Source organism: Penaeus chinensis, chromosome 1 (genome assembly GCF_019202785.1).
Source record: "Penaeus chinensis breed Huanghai No. 1 chromosome 1, ASM1920278v2, whole genome shotgun sequence".
Taxonomy (NCBI): Eukaryota; Metazoa; Arthropoda; class Malacostraca; order Decapoda; family Penaeidae; genus Penaeus; species Penaeus chinensis.
The window spans coordinates 2,056,368-2,061,367 of NC_061819.1; the positions used below are offsets into that span (position 1 = coordinate 2,056,368).

General features: G+C 36.8%; 1 protein-coding gene across 1 annotated transcript in view; it reads left to right on the forward strand.

The window, feature by feature from the left end:
- The first annotated feature begins 3,559 nt into the window (after positions 1 to 3,559).
- The window catches only part of LOC125025789 (integrin alpha-5-like), a 25,088-nt gene continuing 23,647 nt past the window's right edge, over positions 3,560 to 5,000 (forward strand). The window contains exon 1 of the mRNA XM_047614019.1: positions 3,560 to 3,779. The gene's annotated coding sequence lies outside the window, so the exon portion shown is untranslated. The remainder of the gene's footprint in view (positions 3,780 to 5,000) is intronic.

Sequence of the window (5,000 nt, forward strand, 5' to 3'; positions counted from 1 at the left end):
AAAGGGGTTAATCCCAATAGTTAGATGAATGAACAGCCTTTATTCACAAAAAAGTCTTTATAGTCGGATATCTTCACGAACGAGAAGATATCTCACGGCTGACATATGTTCTTACCATGGAAAGAACTCGCTCTCTCCTGCCTCTGTAAAGTTAATATTCACAGGACAAAACAACAGTATGGAAGCGCAGGAGACACGATTATTACTGTATTACGATCAGTACAGATACAAGAAACATTTGTATGTTGGTTAGAAAGAATGCCACTGATGCAATTAATAAGAAATAACGTAAATTGATGAGATGTTGGTCTCATTCTATACAATGATTCCTGTTTAACACTGAAAGTAATCAAGTGAGGTATCAAGATAATTAACGGAAAATAGATTTTGGAAGTGTATAACATTGTCCTAATGCACTTCCAATGAAGAACAGTTAATAATCTACATAAGAAATATACATAACTTTTACTTGCACTATTACTGTTGTGCCACATACATTATAACAGTGTAGTTTGTCCATTTTGATCTTCCGTTTTCTTTTATGAACTGGAATTGCTTTAAGGAAGACTGTGTGTGTGTGTGTGTGTGTGTGTGTGTGTGTGTATGAGTGCATGTGTGTGTGTGTGTGTGTGCATGTGTGTGTGTGTGTGTGTGTGTGTGTGTGTGTGTGTGTGTGTGTGTGTGTGTGTGTGTGTGTGTGTGTGTGTAACCAGGCCAACTTAATTGGGGACTTACAGTAACTCAACACTGTCTTGGGTAATTGCCTGTCCACATAACCTTTCCTGGGTCACGATTTGTGAATTAAAACAAAGATTCACTTTCTTTTCTATATTTATTGTACAGAAACGTATAAAAAAATGTGTACAAAACACCTGAGACTGAACCTAAATCAGAGTATACAAAATGAACCATATGGAAAATATGCAACATAACATATAGAAATAAGTACCAGCTTTTAAATTGCTCATATACAATCCCCTAACACCTATTCCTTTCATAGGAAAATAAAAGCTAGCCTAAAACGCCTAACATATTCATTAATTTTTTTCGAGCAAAATATATATATATATTTTTTTTTTCACACAAGCTTTGGACGTGACACAAAAAATATATAAGCCATATTACCACACAATCATAATTGTGATCTCTGTATCAATACTAAGTCATTATTACCAACCAAACCAAATTTCAAACCACATAAACACAGGAAATGTTAATACTGCACAGCTGACACAAAGACTTCCCAACTCGACACCAACAACTGCGGGAAATATTAATTTCCTGTAAATCACATCACGCTGGTGGTCAAGTCTCGGTTCTCGCCCTGTCACTACTAACTTGTTTTTCTTTATTAACATCCGTCCTCATGCTTCATGGCAATGTAAACAAACGTGTTACTGCTGACAATTACTGCCAACTTCAAAAAAGTAAAATTTCCGGTCAAGCGTCTCGAGCTCCCTCGGAGTCACGTCCCGAAGCGGTTCATCTCGCGGCGGCGGCGACCTGCTCCCACAAGGCACTGGCGCGAAATTCAAACATAGTACTCTATGTTACGAACGCACGCACGCACGCACGCACGCAAGGATTTCACCGCTAGCCTTGGATACCAGAGGAGAGGAATTTACATTTTACAGAAGTTTATGGTATATGGGCTTGGCAAAGATGTAACGTGAAGATGTTTGAAATTGCTGTTCAAAACGATAATGAAAATCATAATCTTTCAAATTGTTTTTTAATTACCATAAAATGTATTGTTTATAACAATATAAGTATAAATTTATGTATTCACTAGCTGTGCACATATTAATCATAAAGTATAATCAGTAATGATGATAATGATATCAAAATCATTATATTCATAATTATCATAAATCCCAGGATAAAAGCTAGAGATAGACAAATAGATAACAGATGGATAAATAAAAAATAATTAGATAACAGATAAATAGATAAACATACAACAGACAGATGGATAAACAGACTACTAGATAAATAGATAGACAGATAACAGACGGATGGATAAACAGACTACTAGATAAATAGATAGATAAATAGATCTGAGGGAAACCAAAATTGCAGACATATTCAAATTATCCATCTAATGCAATGATAGATGTAGGAAACGATAATTAGAAAAAAATATAGAGAAGACTCGTGGTTGAACCTATAAAATGTGTGTTGCAGCGAGAGGAGAAAAGCATGATTGAATAAAATGAAGGTCTTGACGCTGGATTCTTGAGAGCGTATTTCTCGACTGGGTGTAGGGTAAGTTAGGGGTCTATTGAACATATGTATTTAACCTACTAATGCTCCCAGGGCCTTAGATATAAGCTTAGAATAATTTTGAATATTTTCATGATAGCATGTATGTAGGTTCTTTCTTCCTTGAATGATAGATCAGCTCGTGTCAGTGTCATTCTAGGTTTTCTCGATCCTATATGCATCAATTATTTAGCAATATTCAGGGTAAGAAATATACACAAATAAAAATAACACCATATATTCAAAATAAATAGTATTTCACACAAAAATATCGATTCTTATTTTAGTTTTGTTCGTCGTCTTATTTTCTGTTGTGTCGCTTCAGGAAGAAAAGTTTACCACTTCATCTAACAAGTGAAGAGGAACTTATTATCTTCTTTCAGCCTCCAGCATAAGTCATGGATTTTGTGCAAAGAAAAAGGCTGGAAAGATATTGCAGACATGAGTTATGTATAACACAGTCCTATTCGCACTTCCACATTGTAAATATGGCCTTATTATTAACTCACGAGTATACAGGATAGCACCGTGTCCTATGCCAGGTGTTGGAGGGAAGACACGGCCCCCTTTACTTGCCCAAGCACAACAGCTCGGGAAAATACCTCAGGGCATTCGTTTAAAGAAAAGGGAGATACTTACAATTTTCCTTCTAAAACCTTATATATATATATATATATATATATATATATATATATATACAGAAAAAAAAAAATCTTTATAACCTTTATATATCTTGTATAAAGTACAAACGAAAAAGGGGATTTTATATACTTGGACCAATCCACGGACAATGTAAAATATCTATCCGAACCTCTGCATAAATTGTCTAACTGGACCTTTCCTTACGATAGTCGAGTATCCCTACTATAAAGACTCAAGATGCTTTCGAGTATGTAAGAATCAGTTTTGAAGTACACAATAGAGGGTCTCAATTTACTTTCTTTTTCTTTCTCTTTTTCTTTTTCTTTTACTTATCATTTCCTTTTTCTTTTCCTCCCTTTCTGTTTCTCTTTCTCTCTCATTCTTTTTAACTGTTTTTTCTTCTCCTTCTCCTTTTCTTCTTATCACTCTTATTATTATTCTTTTAACCCAAAGAATTTTGTTTAATTGTATTAGACCCAGGAGTGCTTGTGCGGCGGCAGGAGGTCCTAGTCACGGTGTAACCACCCTGCACAGTCGGCCATCGCGGCGAAAATGGATGGTCATCCGCGACGGACCCGGCAGACCCGTCCCATTCCTGATATAATCGCGTATAGAGCACTTGTGGCGAACCCGTAAAGTTCATGGTTTCCTTACTGGCACTGTCAGTAGAGGATCAGGATCTATATGGGGTAATTAGTACCATCTAGTGTCTGTTACTCCCATACGTCCTCCTAGTATATGCGTATCATTCCACTCCATCAGGCTATAATACCGCCTCGTCCCAGGCTGTCGGTGTGGTGGCCGAGGAGAGCGGCCCACTGATTATCTGGAATACACTACACCCTACTCAGTTTACGTTGCTGACGACGTCACGAGTATTCAGCATCTCTGGGCACATGTGATTCCCTCATGGTCTCTCCTGCCATACATACGTGGTGGATTCTTTAGTTTTCCAGGGCGAGGGTTAGCAGCATCCACCGTGGGTTGCATTATACATTTCAGTGACATCTGGTTACTAAAGATGCGTTTCTATTAGATTTTATTCATATTTTCCCCGCAATTTCCCTGGTACCTTCCATACCCTCCCCTGTTATCGCGGCCAAGCTTGTCGCTAATGGAGAGTTCCGCAGCATAGTGTCTATACATTCGAACAGTAAAGGGTGACAGGAGTCCGACGATCTAAACTCGTCGCGATCGCTTACGCAACGCTACTCTAGAAACTAATCATGTATTATCAATCCAGTTACCATAATCATTACAACACGACGAAGATAACAAGAATTATCATACTTACGACGGTTTAGTTTTTCAACATGATACCTTCTGTTGCTCAAATTTATACTTAGTTTAAAATAGCAACAACTATTATAGAAAAATACTGATGACATCAATGATGATTTGCATTAATCTTGATGATAGCAATAAAAACATTATAGTGTATGTAAAGCCATGACATAAAGAATACGTATAAATAATAAGCATAAAGAGAATGAGAATAAATCCTGCTTCAACAATTGCAGCAGCGGCCGGATGTTTTCGAACTGGCGACTCGGGCTACACTCTGTGGAAAGTAAGAGATAAAGCAAGAAATTTAGGTTTTTACAAGCCTGGAGTGATTAACAGATAACTATAATAGATAGGTAGACAGAGAGCATAGGAAAATAGGAAAAGGAGACATGTTAAAATACGTGTTAACATAGGCTATAATCAAGTCAATAACATCTCTTGTTGACCAAAACGAACGGGGTGGAAGCGGTGACCACTTCCCGTTGGTCTCGATTAACTACGATATACACACACTAGGTATATGACGTCATGCCCATAGCAGCCAATTAAGAGGCTTTGTCATTGGTGCGTAATTCTTGTACGTTAAGAATTAATATAAAATACCTTGTATTTGCAATAACAAAGGAATGGAAAGACAGTATCAAGTGTGAATTTTCGCCGGATGAATGTGCTGCTACATAATAACACACAAAGTTTTAAAAAATAATTATAATTTTCTCATTTCTGTTTCTGGTTTTGCTTAGCATTTATATATATATATTAAAAAAAAAGCTATTCTAGTCCCCTTCTTTGGCAAAACAAGAAGCACC